Raw genomic sequence first — 25,144 nt, 5'->3', positions numbered from 1 at the left:
ATTTTTTGTATGTGACTTTCCCTAATATGCACAATTTTTAAAACCAATTTCCACTACTGCGATGCAATTTTGTGTGTTATTTTCACAAATGTTTGTATTTCTACGTACATTTTCCCCTGATGTACATACTGAATTCCACCAAGAAACAGTGGTATTATAGTAATACAAGAAACAATGGATATTGTAATTACATAAATAGCACTTCATTAATGCTGGACCCCTCCTGGCCAATAGAAGGGGAAGAAATGGAGGCAGTGAGAGATTTTACTTTCTTGGGCTCCATGATCACTGCAGATGGTGACAGCAGCCACGAAATTAAAAGACGCCTGCTTCTTGGGAGAAAAGCAATGACAAACCTAGACAGCATCTTAAAAAGCAGAGACATCACCTTGCCAACAAAGGTCCGTATAGTTAAAGCTCTGGTTTTCCCAGTAGTGATGTATGGAAGCGAGAGCTGGACCATAAAGAAGGCTGATCTCTGAAGAATGGATGCTTTTGAATTCTGGTGCTGGAGGAGACTCTTGAGAGTCCCATGGACTGCAAGAAGATCAAATGCATCCATTCTTCAGGAAATCAGCCCTGAGTGCTCACTGGAAGGACAGATCCTGAAGTTGAGGCTCCAAGACTTTGGCCACCTCATGAGAAGAGAAGACTCCTTGGAAAAGACCCTGATGTTGGGAAAGATGGAGGGCACAAGGAGAAGGGGACAACAGAGGACGAGATGGTTGGATAGTGCTCTCAAAGATAAGAGCATGAGTTTGACCAAACTGCGGGAGGCAGTGGAAGACAGGAGTGCCTGGGGTGCTCTGGTCCAGGGGGTCACAAAGAGGCGGACACGACTAAACGACTAAACAACAACAACAACAACATCAACTCGCTATTTAGAGGTGAAGGCTGCCATTCTGGTTCCACCATATGCAAAATGAAGGGAATTGGGATGGGTGTGAGGAGGTGCAAGAACATCCACGTATAAAAATAGGGAGAGATTTCATGAGAAGCTCTTTTAAAAGTGCTCCTCCACACACACACCCCATGCCTTTTCCAAAAATGATCCATTTGCATGTATAAATTTCACCTAGAAAAGGGTAATCTGGGAAATGATAGCAGGAGATTGCATTTGAAAGAAAGGCTTTATTAATTCTCAGAGATGAGCTAGCAATTGAGCAAATCTTCCCTGAGTGGTTGTCATGGGATCAGGATCCATTTACTGTTTCATAGAGGAGGAGCAGCTGGGGGTAACCCACATTGTTTGGACAATTATAGCACTTCACTGCCATAATGTGATATCTGTGGTCCTTATAAAGCAAATTAGACTTGCATTGTCTAGTTCAATTTCCAATCTTATTGTATTACTGCAATTTGTTTTATCTAACATTGTGGCTGTCTGTACTATGCTGTGGTAGGAGATTTAGTGGTGCAAGATAGACATTGGATAGAAACACCATCTCCAACTCCTCAAAAGTTTCCATCAAAGGTGTCTTCGAAAATTTTTACACATCACTTGGGAAGACAGGCGAACTAATGCCAGTGTCCTGGAAGAAGCAAAGATCACCAGTGTCAAAGCAATGATTCTTCAACATCAACTTCGTTGGACTGGTCATGTTGTGCGGATGCCTGATGATCGTCTTCCAAAGCAACTGCTCTATTCCAAACTTAAAAATGGAAACGTAATGCTGGTGGTCAACAAAAGAGGCTTAAAGACTGTCTCAAGGCAAATCTAATAAAATGTAGTATAAACACCGACAACTGGGAAACATTTGCCAGTGAGTGCTCCAGTTGGAGAACAGTCTTTCCCAAAGGTGTCATGGGCTTTGAAGACACTCGAACTCAGGACGCAAGGGAGAAACGTGCTAAGAGGAAGGCATGCTTGGCAAATCCACACCGTGATCAACTCCCACCCGGAAGCCAATGTCCCCACTATGGAAGGACGTGTGGATCCAGAATTGGCCTTCATAGTCACTTACGTACTCACTGTTAAAACCGTGTTTATGGAAGACAATCTTACTTGGCTACGAGGGATCGCCAAAGAGGAAGAAAAGGATAGAAACCTTGCGCAGAGTTTTGCTTAGCCAGGTGCTTGGACTTTACTTCAACATTCCTTCTATCCATTGAGTTGTACCTGGCTGAGTCTTTACTCAGAGCAGACTTATTGGAATCAATGGACTTCAGTTAGTAATGCCAGAGACATCACCTTGCCAACAAAAGTTCATATAGTTAAAGCTATGGTTTCCCCAGTCGTGATGTATGGAAGTGAGAGCTGGACCATAAAGAAGGCCGATCGCCGAAGAATGGATGCTTTTGAATTCTGGTGCTGGAGGAGACTCTTGAGAGTCCCCTGGACTGCAAGAAGACCAAACCTCTCCATTCTGAAGGAAATCAGCCCTGAGTGCTCACTGGAAGGACAGATCCTGAACTGAGACTCCAATACTTTGGCCACTTCATGAGAAGAGAAGACTCCCTGGAAAAGACCCCTGATGTTGGGAAAGATGGAGGGCACAAGGAGAAGGGGACGACAGAGAACGAGATGGCGGGACAGTGTTCTCGAAGCTACGAACATGAGTTTGACCAAACTGCGGGAGGCAGTGGAAGACAGGAGTGCCTGGAGTGCTCTGGTCCATGGGGTCACGAAGAGTCGGACACGACTAAACGACTAAACAACAACAACAACAACAACAACAACAATCCTAGAGAGCAATCCTCAGGATGGGAAGTCAGTTGAAGCTCCCTTGGCTTGAGTTAAGCTGGTGTAAAGCAGACCTTCATGGATCATTGCCTTGTCGTGGCGAAGGGGCTTGAATTACTCCAAGAAGCTGTGAGCTATACTGTGCAGGGCCACCCAAGACGGACAGGTCATAGCCAAGAGTTTAGACTAAATGTGACCCACCTGGAGAAGGAACTGGCAAACCACTCCAGTATTTTGCCAAGAAAACCTCAAGGACATAAAAAAGGAGAAGCTTTGAGAGGAAAGTGAGTTTCCAAGGCATGCTCTGGTTCATGGGGTCACGAAGAGTCGAACACGACTAAGACGACTAAACAACAACTAAACAAAGCAGACCAGACTCCGGTGCTGGAAGCCACAGGAGGAGAAAGGACTGAATCCTGCTTGCGGGCTTGCCATTGGGGCATCTGGTTGATCGCTGTGAGAACAGTGTGCTGGGCCCAGGGGTAACCCATGAACCATGGTCCAGGATCGGTCCAGAATTCAAAGGTTCTGCTAGGAATCAGTCTGACAGGGCTAAGGCAGGAAACTAGGCAAGGACAGGTATAGGATCTCAGGCAGGATCTGACATACAGCAATGTTGCTCCCTCAACCTGGGGCGGGGTCCGACAGCCTTTTATCTTTGTCGGGGTAACGGCCGGTCCTGATCCCCCGGTGACTCACCTCCCTGTTTCGCCCGAAGGCGAGCACTCCTCCTGCGAGTACTCAGCTCTCTCCTTCTCTCAGACCTCAGTCTCTGCAGCTCGGGAGACGTCGGTGGGTTACTAGATCCAGGGGCCACCTCAGCCTCCCCTGATCCAACTGGTAGTGGAGCAGCTGTAAGTGATGGCCCAGCTGAAGGCAACAAGGTCATCCCCGCATCTGGAGCCAGGGCAGGCTCAGGCCCCTGACTCGGCCCAGCTGGGGTTTGTTGCAGGGGAACCTTTGCAGACTGGGACTCTTCAGGATCAGGCCCCAGACTTGGTTCAGATGCCGCCTGAGGCAAAGGATCCGGTGCAGACTGAGTCTCCTCTGGTTCCGAGTCCGAGCCCGAGTCCCAGGCCATCCAAACAGGATGCTAGACTAGACGGGTCACTAGCCTGATCCAGAGTCTCTTATTGCGTTATTACGTTCATACCTGCAGTCACCACTGCCTGTGGTCATTGTTGGCAGGATCACCTGGTGCAATGATGGTCTCAAGGGAACAGACAGGTCCACAGGGGGGCAAGTGGCTTTTCAGGTGCCCAGGTCCCCAGCCCATCCTTCCTCTTTCGAATAATTTTTCATTGAGTTTTACAAACTTTATCATCATCACAATCAAGATTATCTCAAAAATGAAACAGAATATAAATCCCCAACCCCCTTCCCCCTCACAACTTCCCTCAGCTTCCTTTTCTGGTTCTTTGAATGTTTATTTCCCCTCCTTGTTTTATTTTACCTTAATATGCAGTCTTTAACTTAAATGTTATTATATTCTCCACATTTTTATACCCTACTGATTTTTGCATTTCCTCTGGCCCTTTATCATTTTCCAATTTTTACATCTTAATTTCTTTGTTGTTAATTGTAAATGTTTACGCAAACCCTGCTAGTGAGTCTACATCTTTACAGTTTTTCTGTAGGTACAACATAAATGGTTCCCAGTCTCTTTTAAAATCTCTATTGTCCTTGTTTCTAAGTTTTGCAGTTAACTTTGCCATTTCAGCATATTCCATCAGTTTTTTTTTGCCCATCCTTCCATCAGCTCCCCGATAAACGTTTCTCCCTCTTTTGATCCATGCCGAACAGGGTCAGTATACTTTGGCACACCTAATCCAAGCTAATTTAGCTCTGTTTACTTAAGAAAGGTATATTCTCTCCAATTATCAAGATATAGGCTGATAATAGACGTCAGAAGCAGATAACAAACACCAATATAATACGTACAATAAAACAATCTACCTAAAATCAGCACGATCAAAATAGCACCATATTAAATGATACCATATGATACGATACGATAATCTTTATTGTCATTGTCCCATACAGAACAACGAAATTGAAAAAATCTACATCAGACATTCAAAAACCAACAAGCCTGCTATCCCAGCTATCCCAGCCTGGTTAACCCCCTAAAAACTCTGATACCCCATAATTAAATACAATATACTCCCATAGAGACTACCTTACACTGTGTTTAAAACCAAAGTCGCTTTTGGATAGAAACTGTTTCTCAGGCAGCTAGTCCTCATCTTTATAACCCTGTACCTTCTTCCAGAAGGCAGAAGCTGAAAGTGATCATTTCCAAGGTGTGCACTATCCTGCGCTATCTCTGCAGCTTTCTTATGACACCTGGAAGCATAGATTTGATCTAAGGTGGGAAGAGTGCACCCAATTATTCTCTCCACAGTCTTTACAACCCTGGACACACCATCTACTGTATTTTTTGCACCATAACACTCACTTTTTTCCTCCTAGAAAGTAAGGGGAAATGTCTGTGCGTGTTATGGAGTGAATGCCTACGGATGGCGGGGGGGATCTGCTGCAGTCGTGAGCAGAGGATCCATGGTTACAGCCTGCACCCAAAAAATCATGCACCCACTGTTGCCTGGGGCCACAATGGTGCAAAAACATGGTTACAAAGCACGGATCCACATGGATCCTCAGGATTTTTGCACTGGGCTACCCCAAACTCACCGTCAGATCACATGTCTGTGGCCACAGCATGAACCACAAAAATCATACACCCACTGTTTCGTTTAGAATATTTTTTTCCTTGTTTTCCTCCTCTAAAAACTATGTGGGTGTTATGGTCGGGTGCGTGTTATAGAGCGAAAAATACTGTATCTATCTATCTGCAAACTTTGTGGGAAATCCATGCTGTTAAGCTGTGGTAGAGCAACCATGTTTTTGCAGGATTTGGGGCAACCACAGAGAAAGATGAGCCACAAATCTCACCAACTTTGTTGCAGGGAGTTGGACTAGAAATAGCTCTGGGTCTCTTCCAACTCCACAGCTCACTAGAATAATAATAATAATAATAATAATAATAATAATAATAATAATAATAATTTATTATTTGTACCCCACCCATCTGGCTGGGTTTCCCCAGCCACTCTGGGCGGCTTCCACAAAAACCAAAAATACACTAATATGTCATACATTAAAAACTTCCCTGAACAGGGCTGCCTTAAGATGTCTTCTGAATGTCAGGTAGTTGTTTATCTCTTTGACATCTGATGGGAGGGCGTTCCACAGGGCAGGCGCCACCACCGAGAAAGCCCTCTGCCTGGTCCCCTGTAGCTTTGCTTCTTGCAATGAGGGAACTGCCAGAAGGCCCTCGGTGCTGGACCTCAGCATCCAGGCAGAACGAGTGGAGTGGGACTCCACTCCTGATCTTAAGGGACAGGTGGTGGCATTCTCTGACACAGGGGTGAAGAGAAAGTAGATTCAGCTGAGGGCCAGATCGACTATAACTTATGAAGCTTAAGCTTAATAATTCTGGAGAGGCCCAGAAGCAATTTTATTCATGCATGTATATAGCATTTCCCCAATTTTCACCCTCCCATAACCTCCCAAAAAATGAGGCACAGGAATTTTTTTATTCACACCAATGACTTTGACATGTGAGATAATCCAGTACAGCAATTCTAATCAAAATCTGACATGTAGTAGTTAATTTCTTTAAAAGAATTTGTGGTGATCTTTCATTGAAGAACCCCACTGAAGACGATAACAGGGGTTACCCAGACCCTGATGATGATTGCAAAGGTGACCCCATAGCAGTTCAGGCTTCAGGGCCCCCCAAATGTAGGTCTGCCACTGGTACTGCCGGTGGAACTCTGGGTGCGTAGAAGGAGATCAGTATAGGGGTGGAAGATGTCGTCTCGCACTGTTCGTCTTTGGCAAATTGCTGAGCCCACGCCACTTTGCAGTGCTTTCTCTTTTGTGGTAAGACTCGCAGGCTGCGTACAAAGCGGAAGAAGTACCTTGACAATCTTCCTTTTGTATCGGCCTCCACAATGGAAATTCCCACGATTTCTGCCGGAGTACAGCTTGCCTGCTCCCTGGCTACATTGCAACTTTGCGGATGAATTATAGGAACAGCTTGCCAGCTGGCACCCAAAACTGCTGTGCAAATATTCTCTCACCAGGCTGGAGCTCTAACATCCCTCAAAGGTGTTTGCACCTGTTTCCTTGTGCATGGCGAAGCTGTCCTTTTACGCACCCAGGAATGATTCACTCATTGTAGTAGATCAGTAGTATTCGTGAGGGTATTAGCTAAGGGCTTTTTAAGAGCTAGTGAATTGTCCAGGTAGGAGTAACAGATACTGTGTGGGACATTCAAACTGAAAGGGTGGGTGGGAAGCCAAATCAATTATGAGCTGTCAAATCCTATTTTATGTCATCTTCACTTTGGAAACATGGGGAAACTAAGGTCGGGGGATTGCAGCCCCAAAGTTGAAGGGTTGGGATTCAAATTCTAGGTTAAAGAGCTTATTTTTGAATGCTACACACACACACACACACACACACACTCTGATGGTACAAGCTGTTTAACAGTAGAACAGACTGCCTCAGGAGGTGGTGAATTGTCTTCTTCATTAGAGGTTTTTAAGCAGACTCCGGGTGAACAGGAGGGACGGGGGAGAAGCTACCTTCGGTTTGCATTTAAAGCCAAATCAGATTTCCAAAACAATAGGAAAACCGAAACAGACATCCTTTGAGATTTGCACAAATCTGAATTTTGCAATGCAGTTCTCCAACTGAGGTTTACAAAAAGATGAAGTTGGAGGGAAAGGGCACCAAAAGGACCACATTAGTGAAAACACCATGGAGAAATGCGTTATATTAGGAGGGATTCCCCGTGAAGATGTGTATCTTAACCAAAACTGCATACAAAAATGTGATTATTAGGAGAGATTTACCTTAAAATGCTTATTGTGCCCCCTCCAGGAGAGGTCTGGAGGATGGCAACATGGGAATGGGCCTTTTCTGTGGTGGCACCAGAAGTCAGGTTTCTGAGACCTCGCAAGGCCTCGTACAGCATCTCTGAGGTCTTGTGAGGCCTGGGAAGTGACTCCCAGTGCGTCACGAGGCACTGGAAGTTGTGTCGGGGACCCTGCAATGTGGGTGCTGCAACCATTTTTTTTGTGGGTGCTCGGGCCCCCAGGGCCCCCTACAGTTGGTGCCCCTGCAGCATTAAAACACAACATAAAAGCAATTTAAAACAACTTCCAACCATAAAAATACTGTAACGTGGGTCATTTATGGCACATCACAGCTCTAATACCACCTATAGGATGTTCATATAATGAACAATCAAGCATGCAATTGCCATCACGCCCAGAGTGCTGTCTGTTGGATTTTGGAAAACATGACAGTCTCAATTTATCGGTTACAGCAAGGTTGACTTGAATCAAGAGACTCAATCTATGGTAAAGTTGAAATGGTTGCAAAAAGTGTAGGACTCAAATTTAATGCACCTTGTTCAATTATTCAAGGCAGTGTTTTGTTGTGTTTTGTTTTCTTGTTGTTCTTTACCCTAGGAATCCATTTGTCTTATACATAATTCAAGGTGAGTGTTGAATCAGTCTCACGTTGGTTCATGAAAAAGCAGGTGTCCCACCGCTGAACTATGGCCCTTTTTGGAGGGTGATCATCCAACAATTTTCTCCTTCAAGGGCCCTATTTTACTTCTCTACGCTACCTCCTTCTCTTCCTCTAGGCTGATTGTACCAATCCATTTCTTGGCACCACAGTCCAAGAAGAACATTGGCAAGCTGGAAGGTGTGCAGAGGAGGGCAACCAAGATGTTCAAGGGTCTGGAAACGAAGCCTGATGAGGAACGGTTGAAGGAATTGGGTATGTTGAGCCCGGGGAAGAAGAGAAGACTGTGAGCAGATATGAAAGCCATATTCAAATATGTGAAGGACTGTCAATGGAGCAAGCTTGTTTTTTGCTGCTCCCGAGGGCAGGACCCGAACCTGGTGTGCGTAGTTGTTCCAGTTGATGGAAGTCCAAAGCTGGAGTCTAAGGGGACACCTCCTTCAGCGTCAGGGCTAAAAAGGTAACTTGAATGAGGGGAGGTAAATCATTTCATCGGGGCAAATTCCATTTGCAAAAGAGTACAGTGGTATCTCTATCTCGGGTTACATACTGTAATGAGTATGGGTTGCTCGTGCGTAAGTTGCCGCCTCTCCTGGCTATGTTGCCTTGTTTAAACCTTTCTGTCTGGACAGCCCTTCACTTCGTGGCTGCCTCAGTCGCTAGCAGAATCCGTCAGTGGGCGTTTCTTAAACCTTTTCCAACATAAAAGTTGTTTGACGCCAAGTCTCCTCCTACTCTCCCTGCGCGGAAGCCTTCTGCGCAGGGAGGGCGTGGGTAGCGGAGGACCCGTGCTCTCCCCGCTGGTGTCTGGTGAAGAGTCCTGGAGCCCTCTTGCCGATTCCCCGATCTGCCCCCCTTTATCTCTGGTGTTGCGCTGATTTGCTTCCCCATCTGCTGAGCTGCCTCTCTCCCTGCTGGGCCCTTCTCCAGCATCATTTGAGAGCCTCCCCTCCGCCTCTAGCTCCGATGTCAGTTCCCTGACACATACGCTTCAGGTTACAGACTCCGCTAACCCAGAAATATTACCTCGGGTTAAGAACTTTGCTTCAGGATGAGAACAGAAATCGTGCTCCGGCGGCGCGGCAGCAGCAGGAGGCCCCATTTGCTAAAGTGGTGCTTCAGGTTAAGAACAGATTCAGGTTAAGTACGGACCTCCGGAACGAATTAAGTACTTAACCTGAGGTACCACTGTACACAGCCTCACCATTAGAGAAATGGTGGCAAACTCCAGCAGATGCAGAATGCCGTGTCGAAGCTCCTTACGGGGTCCTCGCTGCGGGATCACATTCATCCTGTGCTTTACCAACTGCACTGGCTCCCGGTGGAGTACAGGATTGGGTTTAAGGTGCTGGTTTTGACCTTTAAAGCCCTATGCGGCCTAGGACCCTCGTACCTACGGGACTGCCTCTCCTGGTATGCCCCGCGGAGGACCTTAAGGTCCACAAATGACAACACTTTGGAGGTCCCAGCTCGCAAAGTAGTTAGGTTGGTCTCAACTAGGGCCAGGGACTTTTCAGTACTGGCCCCGACTTGGTGGAACGCTCTGTCACAAGAGACTAGAGCCCTGCGGGACTTGACATCTTTCCGCAGGGCCTCCAAGACAGAGCTGTTCCGCCTGGCCTTTGGTTTGCACACAGTCTGACCCTTATGTTTCCCTCCCCTTATGGTTTTGATCTATGGGCTACTTTAAAAATGAGGCTGCATTTTAAACCTGTATTTTAAATTGGTTTTTTTTTTCTTTCCCCCCCTTCCCTATTATGTTTTTACTGTAATTTTTTCTGTTGTCAGCCGCCCTGAGCCTGGCTCTGCCCAGGGAGGGCAGGATATAAATAATTTATTATTATTATTATTATTATTATTATTATTATTATTATTATTAGTTTCGTTGATGCATTTGTTGGCTCGAATAAGAAAAATGACTTACTGCAGCACTCCATAGACTGGAGAATATGAGCAGAGAAGGAGCAAACACTTGTGCAATTCCATTTGCAGATGTGCAATCAAGATGTGCAGTGGGAGAAATAGCTGCCACCTTTGACCAGGATAAGCTAAGCTTGCAGATGCAGAACACAAGGCGAGTGCCTTGTTCGCCATATTCACACTGACGCACCTGCAAACCTCCTATCAATGTCATGCAGCCTAATTCATTTCCAGTTCAAATTTAGGCACTTGCTCATATCTGGGGGCATTTGATAAATTTCTCAACTTGTTTCTGTGTGCACCACATCAAATTGTGGCACGCACTCTCAACTCAGAGCCGCAACTTGAAGCCGGATGAGAGATGCTTCTTGCTTAAAGACGTAACGTCTTTAACCAATGCAGGCTTAGATCACTTTGGGAGGAAATGGGTAATGAAGCCTATTATTCAACCTCCAGTCTACCTGAGAAGCTCAGTTGCTCCAGCTCAGACCACATGGTTCTCACAAGCCACTCTTGAGTTCCTATACCGATAATTTAGGAACTTTCACCGCTGTAACTAAACCAAGTTGTACTGCCTAAGCAACTTTTTCTGAATGCTGTATGGAAAAGCACATGAATCCAGCCTTTGAAGAGTTTGTAAGTAAACCATTTTAAGCTTAACAAATGTTTGGTCTTCTTCTATGCTAGGGGAAGAGAGGAACTGTGGAAGGATCTCAGAAGCGCATATTTTAAAGGTCTAACAGCCTATATTTCCAGGCGTTACTTTGCTGCATAATTTGTAATTTTAATTCTATGCTTGGGTTCTCTCACCAAAGAGTACTTGCCCCAAATTTGGATATTGGCATCCAGGAATTCTCCTTCTATACCTATTTTCCCCCCTTGCAACCAACACATTCCATGGCGATCTTTAAAGGGGTTCTGATGTTATTCTGCCAGGCTTCTTCAGACCTTGGACTGTTTGGAGACCTGAAACAAAACACACATGTCTTCCATGTTCTTTTAATGGGTTGTTTTACGGTGTTGTCATACTCCGTTTACAGTGGTTTTATTGTAAGCAGGGCCCGAGGGCCCTGTTGGGAAAAGCAGTCTATAAATTTAGCTACAACACAAAATAAGAAACAGGCATCTTTAGAGCTGGGTCTCCTGACTACTCTTTTTTTTAAAAAAAATAATAATTAAAAATTAATCCATATTACCCAAATAACAAAACAGAACTTGCTGAAACAAACACATAAAATCTTAACAGAGCCAAGCCAAGGCTGGGACGGAGTGTTACATTCACAAGGAAAAAAATGATAATATCTGGATGTTTGTGATAAGGCACAGATTAGAGGATTAGTGGAGAGCACCATGTAAGAAAAGAGAGAGAGAGATCAAGAGGTGTAACACACGTGACTTGCAAAATGTACAGAAACGTAAACCTGAAACTGAAATCATCAGAGGCACAAGGAGTACGAAGAACAAAAGGCTGTGTATTACATCAATAATTCCCCCCACCAGCCAATTAGACGCTACTTATCCAAGCAACTATTGATGCTACAAAGAACCTACATCTCAGGCCACTCTTCTTCCAAGGAGGTGCATTCTTGTGAGATTCAGGTTATTCAAGTTGCCTTTCACTTGAAACATGAGCTGTGTTGACAAGTGTGTAGACTGTGGAAGAACACCTGTTCAAAGATTTCTCCTGGACTACTGGCCATCTTCAAATCTCAGAAGAAGAAGAAGAGTTTGGATTTGATATCCCGCTTTATCACTACCCTAAGGAGTCTCAAAGCGGCTCACATTCTCCTTTCCCTTCCTCCCCCACAACAAACACTCTGTGAGGTGAGTGGGGCTGAGAGACTTCAAAGAAGTGTGACTGGCCCAAGGTCACCCAGCAGCTGCATGTGGAGGAGTGGAGACGCGAACCCGGTTCCCCAGATTACGAGACTACCGCTCTTAACCACTACACCACACTGGCTCTCAGAAGGGTTGTTGCATGCAAGACAGAGCAAGTTTGTTTTCTGTGGCTCCAGGGGGTGGGGCCTGAACCAGTGGATTCAAATGACCCAGAGGAAGGCTCCAGTGGGATACTGGGAGTGGCCTCTGCCTGCCCCAAGGGGGATGTTTAACCAGCTCCCTGGAAAATGGCGTGCCCTCCAACAGGAAGTACAACAATCCAGAATGTGGCAGCTAGACTGGTAGCTGGTAGCGGTCACTGGGGCCATATAACACCAGTCCTAAAAGATCTGCATTGGTTACCAGTATGTTTCTTATCTCAATTCAGTATTGGTACTAGCCGTTAAAGCCCTAAATGGCCTTGGCCCTGTATACCTGAAGGAGTGTCTCCACCCCCAGCATTCTGCCCGGACACTGAGGTCCAGCTCCGAGGGCCTTCTGGCGGTTCCCTCATTGGGATTAGTCAAGTTACAGGGAACCAGGCAGAGGGCCTTCTCGGTGGTGGCACCCACCCTGTGGAATGCCATCCCATCAGATGTCAAGGAGATAAAGAGCTATCTGACTTTTAGAAGACATCTGAAGGCAGCCCTGTTCAGGGAAGTTTTTAATGTCTGACATTTTATTATTTTTTATATTTTGCTGGAAGCCGCCAGAACATTTCAGAACTCGAACTCCGTAAACCTGGAAGTAAATGCTTCCATTTTTGAATACACCTCGGAAGTCGAACGGAATCCGTTCCAGAAGTCTGTTTGATTTCTAAAATGTTCGATAACCAAGGCGCGGCTTCTGATTGGTTTCCGATTGCACAGGCGCGCAGGAAATAAAAGCGGAAGCCACACCGGACGTTCAGCTTCCAAAAAAATGTTCAAAAACCAGAACACTCAATTCCAGTTTTCGATCATACGGGAGCCGTAACGTTCGACTCTCAAGGCCTTCGAGAGCCTAGGTACATCTGTATATGTTATTCTTCCCAATTTTCTCTGCTAGATTTGCAGACCGCCCTTTGCACCTCGGTTTTCGGACGTTTCGGAATTCAAACAGTGTTCCGGAATGGATTACATTGGAAAACCGAGGTACCATTGTGCTTTGAATTGGGCCTGGAAGGTCACTGGCAGGCAGAGTAGGCAGGGCAGGATCCGTGTCATGTGCTCAAAAGCTATCGCCAGACGAGTTCCACCTCTGTAGTGCTTCTGAATACAGTGGTGCCTCGCAAGACGAAATTAATCCGTTCCGCGAGTGTCTTCGTCTAGCGGTTTTTTCGTCTTGCGAAGCAACCCTATTAGCGGCTTAACGGATTAGCGCTATTAGCGGTTTAGTGGCTATTAAAGGCTTAGCGGCTTAGCGGCTTAGCGGCTTAGCTGCTAAAAGGCTATTAAAGGCTTAGCGGCTTAGATAAAGGGGGGGAAAAGCGAAAAAAAAATCTCAAGACTTGCAAGACATTTTCGTCTTGCGAAGCAAGCCCATAGGGAAATTCGTCCTGCGAAGCAACTCAAAAACGGAAAACCCTTTCGTCTAGCAGGTTTTCCGTCTTGCGAGGCATTCGTCTTGCGGGGCACCACTGTACCAGGGAACCACAGGTGCAAAGAGTGCTGTTGCGCTGATCTCTTGCTTGCAGACTACTCAGAGGCATCTCACAGGTGGGGCTGTGGCCTGATCCAGGAGTGCTCTTCTCATGTTCTTATGTTCTCATGACATGCAAAGGACAGCATTAACCCTTCTCTCCCCAGCTGCAACTAACTTCTGTGTGGCAGTTAGGTTTGGGCAAAGCTCTGTGTGAGCTGTGGAGCCCAGAACATGGAACCATGCCAGCTTTGGGGCTTGCTGGTTCTCATGACTGGCAAGGAAGAGTTTCCCTTCATCTCAGCATTCTTGGGAACATTTGGGAGCAAAATCTCCTGATGATGCCAACTTCGCCCACTCTGGTCTCCAGTCTGCGGCTGCAACAACAACAAAAAGCCACCATGCCAACTGGCGCCATGAATTATGCACATGCCATGGATTACACTGGCACCGAGCGCAAGGCGTTGCTCTTGACTGCCAGCTGCGCCCATGTAGAACCCAGGAGCAGTGTGCAGGAATAGGGGAGTGGGCAAAGGCAAGAGGGGGAGCGTAAAAAACATGCAATCTGCCAGAGAAGCAGCTGTGCCGAACACTGGAAAAACTTGGAGGGAGGGAGCATCATATTGAGTTTGTTCACATTATCAAGGCTGCCAAACATCTGTGGCACAAGTCCTAAACTCACTCTGGTTTTCGTCACTAAGGGTGGGTGAATCTGTCTGTCTTGGCTTCTCTCAGTTTCTCATTTTCCCAACCTTATCTTCAATTCTCCATATCAATTTGCATTTTTTTTTTTTAAAAAAATAGGCATTTCAGTGCAAATTTCTATAAATGCACACATTTTGCCGAATGTGCAGATTTTCCCCCATATCAATTTCCCCCAATATAATGCATCTTGGGGTGCTTTTTCATGAATATATGCATTTTTTTAAATGTGTGCTTTACCCTATTATATGCATTTCTGTGTACGTTACTTGGTCAGAGAACTGCCTGGCAAAAAATACATTGCGGGAATGGCCTTCTTTCGGCCAATGTATCATTTTGGAAAGTGCATTATGAGGTAAATTTGCCTTTAAATGCAAACCAAATCAAATCCCTGTTCTTCACTAACAGTTTATTCTGACTTCCTTTTCATCTGCTGTCAAATACTACACACTCCACCTTTTTTTTTGGGTTGGGGAAATCAAAATTGATTCTTCCTGACCCTTTTTAAGAACATAAGCTTTTTTTCTCAGACGACTGTGCGCAACACGACCACGGGGGAGTTTTACAGTCCCACAGCTCTTCCTACGTGCTTAGCTTCTTCACACAAGCAACGTATGACTGGGACTTCTATCAATTTCATTTTTCGTTTTTTCCTATTTCCTCCCCAGTCTTAAATTCAGTTTGCCATATTTCTCCATCAGCTAGCATAACAATAACAAGTCCTCATGAAGATTTCTCAGCATTTTAGTGAGTTTATTTTCACAGTATTCAATTCATTTTTGGTCTAACGCACACAATTTCCTGCTATGTAATAAAGCATTATTTTTGGTTATTTTCACTGATGTATTGGTTCTTTTTTTTTAAAAAAAAATGCTTTATTGAAATTGGGGGGGGGGGGGAAACAAAGTAATGTATAACAAAAAGGGGGGAAAGGGAAAAGAGATTAGTGTTTGTTACATTATATCACATTCTTCTTAAGATTCTAATGACTTCCCGCCAAACCCTCATGCCTCTAAACATTGTTTTACGTATTGCACTATTTATTTCAATTTTCTTTTGTTAAGTTCCATATATAATATTATGCTTTTTAATACTCATCCAATATCTCACAGAAGTTATTCAAGAGCTGCCACAGACTTTATGTTATCACAACCATCCTTGAGATACTTTTGTACATGCCCCATTTCCTAATAAAAGTTTGTTCAGTGTGGTCTCGCAGTTTTTCTGTTAATTTCGCCAAATCAGCATATTCCAACAATTTATTCTGCCTGTCCAGCTTTGTCAATATTCTATCACCCTTCCAGTTCATAGCTATCAATATTCTTGCAGCCACTGTGGCGTACAAGAATATTTCTCTTGCATTTTTTGGTATTTCAGGGCCTAGTATCCCCAAGAGAAAAGCCTTTGGTGTGTTTTTTCTAAGATATCTTAAACATTCTTTTAAGCTCATTGTAGATATATTGGTTCTTAATGTACACATCAAGCACAAACTCTGTATGCAAAATGAAAGTCTATTGTGCACTAGACATCTCAAATGCACACATGCATTTTTGAACCCCTTTTTTTGGGTTGGGCAACTGCATTACAAAATTTGGAGAAGTGCGAATCTCAAAAGATAACTGACTTAAGGTCTGCAGATTATTTCAGGAAGTGGAAACTGGGTAGGTTGCATTAAAAAGCCAAACTGAACTTCTCCTCCATCTCTTGCTGCCACCAAACCATTCTGATGTTCTTCTTTTTCATGGTGGCACAAGTAGAATCGCAGCCTCTGCATGCTGTATGGTCAAGGGAAGTGATAGTGAAGTTCTATTCTGCCTTGGTCAGAGTACACTTGGAGTCCGGTGTCCAGTTCTGGGCACCACAATTTAGGAACCTGGAACATGTGCAGAGGAGGGCAACCAAGATGATCTGGAAACCATGCCTGATGAAGAACAGTTGAAGGAGCTGCATATGTTAGCCTGGAAAAGACGAGACTAGGAGGAGATATGATAGCCACCTTCAAATATCTCGAGGGCTATCACATGGAAGACGGAGCAAGCTTGTTTTCTCCTGCTTTGGAGGGTAGGACTCGAACCCATGGCTTCAAGTTACAAGAAAGGAGATACAGACTAAACATCAGGAAGAACTTTCTGGCAGCAAGAGCTGCAGAACAGGGGAACAGACTCGCTTGTGATGTGGTGGACTCTGTCCTGGATGCTTTAGCTGAGATTCCTGCATTGCAGGGGGCTGGACTAGATGATCCATGGGGTTCCTTCCAGCTCTAAGATTCTGTGGTGCTGCAGAAACTGGATTGGTGGAGGTAAACTTTTTTATTTACTAAGAAGCATCACCATTTGGGGCTGTTGGACCTTCCCCAATTCCCCGTTCTGTTGCCCCCTGCCCACACCAAAAGTTAAGTAATGAAAATGTTCCCCCAACTATTAAGCAGTTGCTTGCTGCTAGCAAAACCTCTAAATGGCAACATGAAGTGCATTTGTCCCATTTTACAGACGGGGAACACAGGCGCAGGGATCAGCCATTTCTCCGCAGATGTTTCAGGCACAAGAACTGCCCCTCTGTCCCAATTCACCCCTTTTTATGGGCAGGCAAGCATCCAAAAGTTCAAACGTTTGGCCCATCAGGAATGAAAAGTCTTCATGAGTGCTGGGGTCCACCAGTGTACCCAACCCATCCCACTGGGCTGTCCCTCTGAAACCACCTACTCTGGTCTTTATCTCCTGGCCTAGATTTCTGCTCCAGAACGCACCTGGTACCCAATTTTTAAAATTCATTTTAAGCGTTGACAGCACTAGTTATTAGGCTACGTGCCTGGTGCAATCCTGAGCTTTGCTGTTTAAATTACAATGAATTACAACTTGTTCCCAGAAGTTTGACACCTATCTGAAAGGACGGGAAACTGTTGCCAGGGTGGTTGGAACGAGTTGTTACCAATATGGGGAGGACACCGATTCTATCTTTCTCTTCCACCTAAACAAAGAGAGGTGCTCGAGGCAGCAGGCTGGTGAATCATAGAATCATAGAGTTGGAATAGACCACAAGGGCCATCGGGTCCAACCCCCTGCCAAGCAGGAAACACCATCAGAGCACTCCTGACATATGGTTGTCAAGCCTCTGCTTAAAGACCTCCAAAGAAGGAGACTCCACCACACTCCTTGGCAGCAAATTCCACTGTCGAACAGCTCTTACTGTCAGGAAGTGCTTTGAGGTGGTGATCTGAATTTCGGCTCATAAATTGAAGCTGAATCTTGCCCAGACAGGGGTGTACTGAATTCTCACATCCTCAATGACAAGGAGCTTGCCTGCTGCAGACACACCTGTGCTTCCCCAGAAGGAACTTTGCGGCGAGGCAGTTGCCCTGGCTCCAACCCTGAGGCTCAGGTGATGTCAGGGACTGGTTGGATGAGGAACAGTGATAGATGCCACCTGCCCAAGAACCCCCCTGGGGCAGTGCCAGGTCAAACCCCCTAGAGGCCTCTGTTGTTGTTGTTTAGTCGTGTCCGCCTCTTCGTGACCCCCTGGACCAGAGCACGCCAGGCACTCCTGTCTTCCACTGCCTCCCGCAGTTTGGTCAAACTCATGCTGGTAGCTTCAAGAACACTGTCCCACCATCTCGTCCTCTGTCGTCCCCTTCTCCTTGTGCCCTCCATCTTTCCCAGCATCAGGGTCTTTTCCAGGGAGTCTTCTCTTCTCATGAGGTGGCCAAAGTATTGGAGTCTCAGCTTCAGGATCTGTTCTTCCAGTGAGCACTCAGGGCTGATTTCCTTCAGAATGGAGAGGTTGGATCTTCTTGCAGTCCATGGGGCTCTCAAGAGTCTCCTCCAGCACCAGAATTCAAAAGCATAGATTCTTCGGCGATCATGAACATCAAAGCAGCAGAAATATGAGAGGATTGGACCCTTCTGAGCTCAAAGCATGGGTACCCCCAACAAAAATTTTAAAAATTTGGCAAAATATTTGGACTTTATGATATGTATTGACATAATTCGGATTAATTAATGAGACATGATTGGATTGTTAAATGGAAATTTAATAAAAATTATTTTTTAAAAAAAATTCTTCGGCGATCAGCCTTCTTTATGGTTCAGCTCTCACTTCCATACATATGGAAGTGAGAGGCCTCTAGACAGTCAAAATCTCGCCCGCCCCCCCCTCCAAATAATCTCCTAATACGTTTTTGATTTGATATTTCAAGATCAAATCAACATTTATCTGGTACACAGGCTGAGACCCTCCCTGCCCACAGACTGTCTCACCAGAGTGGTGCATGCTCCAAGAAGGACACAGACAAACTGGAACGTGTCCAGAGGAGGGCAACCAAAATGGTCAAAGGCCTGGAAACGATGCCTTATGAGGAACGCCTAAGGGAGCTGGGCATGTTTAGCCTGGAGAAGAGGAGGTTAAGGGGTGATATGATAGCCATGTTCAAATATATAAAAGGATGTCACATAGAGGAGGGAGAAAGGTTGTTTTCTGCTGCTCCAGAGAAGCAGACACGGAGCAATGGATCCAAACGACAAGAAAGAAGATTCCACCTAAACATTAGGAAGAACTTCCTGACAGTAAGAGCTGTTTGACAGTGGAATTTGCTGCCAAGGAGTGTGGTGGAGTCTCCTTCTTTGGAGGTCTTTAAGCAGAGGCTTGACAACCATATGTCAGGAGTGCTCTGATGGTGTTTCCTGCTTGGCAGGGGGTTGGACTCGATGGCCCTTGTGGTCTCTTCCAACTCTATGATTCTATGATTCTATCTCCCTCTTGGACTACTGCAATGTGCTCTACGTGGGGCTACCTTTGAACTACAACCAATCCAGAATGCGGCAGCTAGACTGGAGACTGGGAGTGGCCGCCGGGGCCATATAACGCTGGTCCTGAAAGACCTACATTGGCTCCCAGTACATTTCAGAGCACAATTCAAAGTGTTGTTTAGTGTTTTGACTTCTGCTGTGCACACTGCCTTGTGCAAGGAAAGGTGGGATATTGATAAATATAAATAATAGTTTCAAACTCCACTGTGCAGTATGGGAAGAATGATGCTGATGTGTCTTAAAAGGCACCTGTAGTTGTTACCTAGAACAGCCTTTACTAAAGGTGTCATGGGCTTTGGAGAAACTCGAACTCAGGACGCAAGGGAGAAATGTGCTAAGAGGAAGGCATGCTTGGCAAATCTTCACCGTGGTCCACTCCCACCCAGAAACCTGTGTCCCCACTGTGGATCCAGAATTGGCCTCCACAGTCACTTACGGACTCACTTTTAAAGCCGTGTTCATGGAAGACAATATTACTCAGCAGTGAATCTACATTGTTGTTTTGTTGTAGCAGTTTTGTTTTTTAATGTTTGATGTTCTACTGTGTTTTTATATGTGTGGTAAGCTGCCCAGAGTGGCTGGGGAAACCCAGCAAGATGGGTGGGATATCAATTTTAAAAAACTATTATTAAATCATCATCATCTTTCTTAGCGGGCTGTGCAAACTGTCAGCATCGCCCTAGAGCCAGTGCACCAACTGGACTCTTGCACCTCAACCCCGACTGGGCTAGGCGAGCTGGGTAGCACCGCCAGAGACCTCCTTCTCACAGGAAACGGTCACAGTGCTGTGGACTCACAGCTTAGAGCTGAGAGCACCGGATTCACTGTCTCAATAATACAGTCGTTGCGCAGCAGAGTTTTGCAGAGTCTTGCAGAGTATAAACCACTCGGAGAACAGCTCTGTAAAATATCTTCCTTTTATTCTATAACTACAACTATGATACAAAGCTATATACAGAGCTGAATATTCTAAGCATAAATCAATGCTACACTGAGAGTCTGCAGCTGCTCTAACAGCAATCTTATCTCTAGGATCTCCAACACTCTCACTCTCTCCGATACACTGACTGACTGTCTCTCACTCACACACACACACACAGGTATGTTGCTGGGCAGAATAAGTAGATAGGCAGGACACGCCTCCTCTTCTCTGGAGAGTCAGCAGAGACCATCAGGAGATGATCAGGAGATTCTTGGGTATGGGAGGGGTGAAATCTCCTCACAAACTGCTATTCCGAAGAATGCTTTTTATAGGGTAGGGGGCACTGGGATGAGTTCATGGAACCAAGATGGTCCAAAAACTTTTGGGAACCCCTGATTTGGCTCAGTACTCTGCTGACTTGCAGCTGAACTCCAGTGTTTAAGGCAGAAAATTGTCTTTCCCAGCCCTGCCTTAGCTGCCAGTGCTCTGCCATTGACCTCTGTCCCCCTCACCTCAGGAATAAGGTGTGTGGGCTTTCTCTATTTCTTTTTATTTTGCAGAGTTTTCCGCGTATTACAACGAAACCTTTTAACAAAGGCAAGCACGCCTCTGCCCTTCATCACCCTTTGAAATCGCAGCCTCAGCTGCCCCCAGGAAACAATCGAAGGATACGGGGTCATTCCCAGGGACAAGCGTTGCCTGCGCCCGAATTGCGTCATTTCCCGGGGAGCTTGAGGTTGCAGTTTCAATGCGCATGCTCTTGCAGCTGCCAGACTGAGCTCGCGTTTGTGCTGGGTTGGGGGTTAACCCCAAAAATGTAGAAGGAACACGAGAAAAGCCTACCTGCTGGATCAGAACAGGGCCCAACCCAGTCCAGCATCCTGTTCTCACAGTGGCTACCCAGATGCCTATTGGATGCCTTCAATCAGGATTCGAACACAAGAGCGCGTCTCCCTTCTGCTGTGGTTTCCAGAACTGGCCTTCAGAAGCATCGCTGCCTCTGACTGTGGAGGCAGCGCAGAGCCATCCATAGTCTCTCCTCCTCCCTGAATTGGCCTGATCCTCATTTAAAGCCCTCCAAGTTGGTGGCCATCTCTGTCCCCTGTAAGAGGGCGCTCCATAATTCAACCCTGTGTTATTACGTGAAGAAGTTTCTTGATTTATCCTCTTGCATTTCTGTCCTACCTTTCTTCCACTGACCGTCCCCAAGTAGTATCCCATCCAGGCATTGAGCAAACCCGGACCTGCTTATAGACTCAAAGACTCATAGAACTGTAGTGTTGGACCCTAAGAGTCATCTAGTCCAACCCACTGCAGTGCAGGAATCGCAACCTGGGGCCAGATCGTATCCTGGTCTGGCAGGTTCTAGAAGCCCCATCTGCACACACAGGGAGAGAAGGCCCTGTGCGCTGTCACCTTGGGCCCAGATATAAAACATAAGTTGAATTATGCCTGCGTTGCAGAGGGTTAGACTAGATGACCATTGGGGTCTACAATTCTAGGATTCTGAGATTCTAAAAAATGTCAATCCAGAAGAAAAAAAACTGATAGCCATCTGCTTGGATTCAGTGGTAGAAATTGGGTTTCCGGGGAAAATTTACGGGGCAAGGACAAGTCTGGATGAGGTCTTAGAGCAGTTGTTCCCAACCTTTTATCGGCCACCTAAGCACCTCTAAAATCCTGGTGCCTCACCCCCCATGACATATAATTCTTATTACAGTCATACCTCTAATTGCGTTAGGTTCATGTAGCAGACTTTCGGGTTGCGGACACAGCAAATCCGGAAGTGTATACTTCCGGGTATCGCCATGCGTGCACACACAGAAGTGTTCTGTGCACTTAGCGCATGTGGAGGAACGCTCTGTTGCATCACACGCACATGCAGAAGCGGCACTCAACTTATGGACTTTTCGGGGTGCAAATGGCACCCCGGAATGGATCGCATCCATAAGTAGAGGTATCACTGTATTCAAAAAGTAAACTCCTATTCACATGGAGGGTGCCTAAAAGGCCATCAACTGTTAATAACTCATTCTCGAATTACCCCCCTTAAAAATCAAATTGCCCCCCTGTGGGGCGTGTGCCCCACATTGGGAACCACAGCCCTAGAGTGTGGAGTGGTAAAAGGTAAAGGGGCCCCTGACCATTAGGTCCAGTCGTGACCGACTCTGGGGTGCGGCGCTCATCTCGCTTTACTGGCCGAGGGAGCCGGCATACTGCTTCCGGGTCATGTGGCCAGCATGACTAAGCCGCTTCTGGCGCACCAGAGCAGCGCACGGAAACGCCGTTTACCTTCCCGCTGGAGTGGTACCTATTTATCTACTTGCACTTTGACGTGCTTTCGAACTGCTAGGTTGGCAGGAGCAGGGACCGAGCAACAGGAGCTCACCCCATTGCGGGGATTCGAACCGCCAACCTTCTGATCGGCAAGCCCTAGGCTCTGTGGTTTAACCCACTGCACCACCCATGTCCCTTGTGTGGAGTGGAGGCATGACCTAATAAGTCACTGGGGTTTAAGCCACTTGTCCAAGCAGAGCAGACAACCAGGCCTCTAAGCCGGGCTTTGCCTTGTCCCTGAGCTGGGATTTTAAGTTCTGCTCCGGATGCGAGGGCTCCTCGTGAGGAGGGCTGGGCTGGCAACACTTCTTAGGAGAGAGGTTGGAATACTGGAACCTGATTACAAGGACAGGGCAGCTTTCAAGGGCTTTGGCCGCTCCCAGGAGCTTAAACCCTGCAGGACAACAGCTGCACGCCTCCATGTGCATGACGGACACGGCGATTGCATTTTGTCCTCTCTCCTCCCCGGCTCTGAAAAGGAATCCAGGACAAGGCTCCAAAGAGTAGGACGCAAGGGCGCATTCCAGGCCCGCGCGAGGCGGGGTCACCCGCACCAAATAGGCCTTTTCATAATAGCTTTCACACCTGCGAGAGAAGAGGCTGGTTTATTGCCTCGGTAAACAAAAGTTCGAATCTAGGCAAAGTACAAACTCTGCCCCAGGCTGTTCTGAGAGCACACCTTCTGTTGGTAAAATGAACTCAGTGAGATACAGGCGAGAGCCACGTGAGGGAACGGGGCGCTTTCTGGCTCCCTCAGCTGATGTGTCCAGGGTTTAAAAGTTCAGTTTTAATTCTCGTTCTTTAAGGTTGTTAAGGGAGTTTTATGCACCGTGGCTGCTGCCTCTTTCAGAAGCCTTCTGGGAAGCAACGCGGTGGTTGACTCTCAGGGTCCAGTGCTGGATTTACGTATAAACTAAACAAGCTATAGCTTAGGGCCCCACACTCTTGGGGCCCCCAAAAAATTAAAGGAAAAAAACCTGGATGTACATTTCCAAAATAAGATAAAAAATAAATAAAATAAAACCTAAAGGTAAAGGGACCCCTGACCATTAGGTCCAATTGTGGCCAACTCTGGAGTTGCGGCGCTCATCTCGCTTTATTGGCCGAGGGAGCCGGCGTACAGCTTCCGGGTCAAGTGGCCAGCATGACTAAGCCACTTTTGGCGAAGCCAGAGCAGCGCATGGAAATGCCGTTTACCTTCCCACCAGAGCGGTACCTATTTATCTACTTGCACTTCGTGCTTTCGAACTGCTAGGTGGGCAGGAGCAGGGACCGAGCAACGGGAGCTCACCCTGTCGCGGGGATTCGAACCGCCAACCTTCCGATCGGCAAGCCCTAGGCTCTGTGGTTTACACCACAGCGCCACCCGCGTCTCCTACATACAGCAAAAGTGTTTTGTGCATGCGGACTGATTTTAATTCGCTGAAATCAAAACATGCAGCCAGGGCGGTTTTAAGCATATCCAGCGCCGTGGTGCAAAGATCCCTCCGGTGCCCCCGTTTCCCAGAGTTGTCGACCTTTTCCCAAGCCTCTGCGGGGATCACTCTACTCCTGCGGAGCTTGATTTGATCCTGGAATGTCCCGGTTTTCTTCAGGACCTCCCTATTTTCATCAGATAAATGTCGGAGGGTATGGCGTAGCCCTCATGGCTAATAGCCCTCAATAGCATATTCTTCCGTGAATTTCCCTAATCCTTGTCTAAAGCCATCCAAGATGGCGGACATCACTGCGCCTTGTGGGAGGGAGTTCCACAGTTTAACTCAACCCTGCGCCAAGAAATCCTACTCTAAATTTTGCAACGTTCAGCTTCACTGGATGTCCCTGAGTTCTCATGTTACGAGAAGGCGGGGGGAAATCTTCTCTAACCATGCATAATGTTATAAACTTCTATCAATGTCCCAAGAAACCAGGGTGCCCTGCTTCTTCCTTGGTACCCCTCCCTCTCTGCTAGCTCTGCAGATATCATTAAAAGTAGAAGAGGCTTCTGCAAAGCTGGACACAGCTGTGCAACTCTGCAGGTGTGCATTTGCAGAAACTTCTTCTTTTTTGAGGGGGGCGGAATCTGCACCGTTGTTCCCAGCTGTAGGGCAAGTTCACATCAAAAATAATAACAACAAAGTTATACAGCTGACATACCAGCCAGCTCAAGGAAGATCAGGTAGGGGGAACTCAGTTGTATCCTTCAGGAAACCCCTCCAACGATGTAAATGGGGCAGAAAGGTTCCCTAACAGGCTGTGCAGGCGAAAACACTTTCACTTTACAAATGTAAGGTCCTGTACTTAGGCAGGAAGAGAAAGCTGCAGAATTCAAAGATGGACTCAATGGACCGCAAGCTTAACAAGAGTCAACAGTGTGATGCAGCAGCAAAAAAGGCTAATGCTATTCTAGGCTGCATCCACAGAAGTCTAGTGTCCAGATCAAAGGAGGTAATATTATCACACTATTCTGCCTTAGTCAGACCACACTTGGAATACTGTGAATTCTGGGCACCACAATTTACCATATTTTTTGCTCTATAAGACTCACTTTTTCCCTCCTAAAAAGTAAAGGGAAATGTGTGTGTGTCTTATGGAGCGAATGCAGGCTGCGCAGCTATCCCAGAAGCCAGAACAGCAAGAGGGATTGCTGCTTTCACTGTGGAGCGATTCCGCTTGCTATTCTGGTTTCTGAGATTC

At 46.3% G+C, this 25,144-nt stretch overlaps 1 long non-coding RNA gene across 1 annotated transcript in view; it reads left to right on the top strand.

Annotated features, from left to right (window-relative positions):
• LOC308478187 overlaps window positions 1-9,462 on the top strand; it is a 353,980-nt gene extending 344,518 nt beyond the window's left edge. Inside the window, exon 3 of the long non-coding RNA XR_013986894.1 lies at window positions 9,427-9,462. This is a non-coding gene — a long non-coding RNA (uncharacterized lncRNA). The remainder of the gene's footprint in view (window positions 1-9,426) is intronic.
• The last annotated feature ends 15,682 nt before the right edge of the window (window positions 9,463-25,144 follow it).

Source organism: Podarcis pityusensis, assembly GCF_964106645.2.
Source record: "Podarcis pityusensis genome assembly, chromosome: 5".
In the NCBI taxonomy this organism is placed as follows: domain Eukaryota; kingdom Metazoa; phylum Chordata; class Lepidosauria; order Squamata; family Lacertidae; genus Podarcis; species Podarcis pityusensis.
Note: the sequence above shows the minus strand (reverse complement) of the source record. Positions and strands in the feature narration are given on the sequence as shown.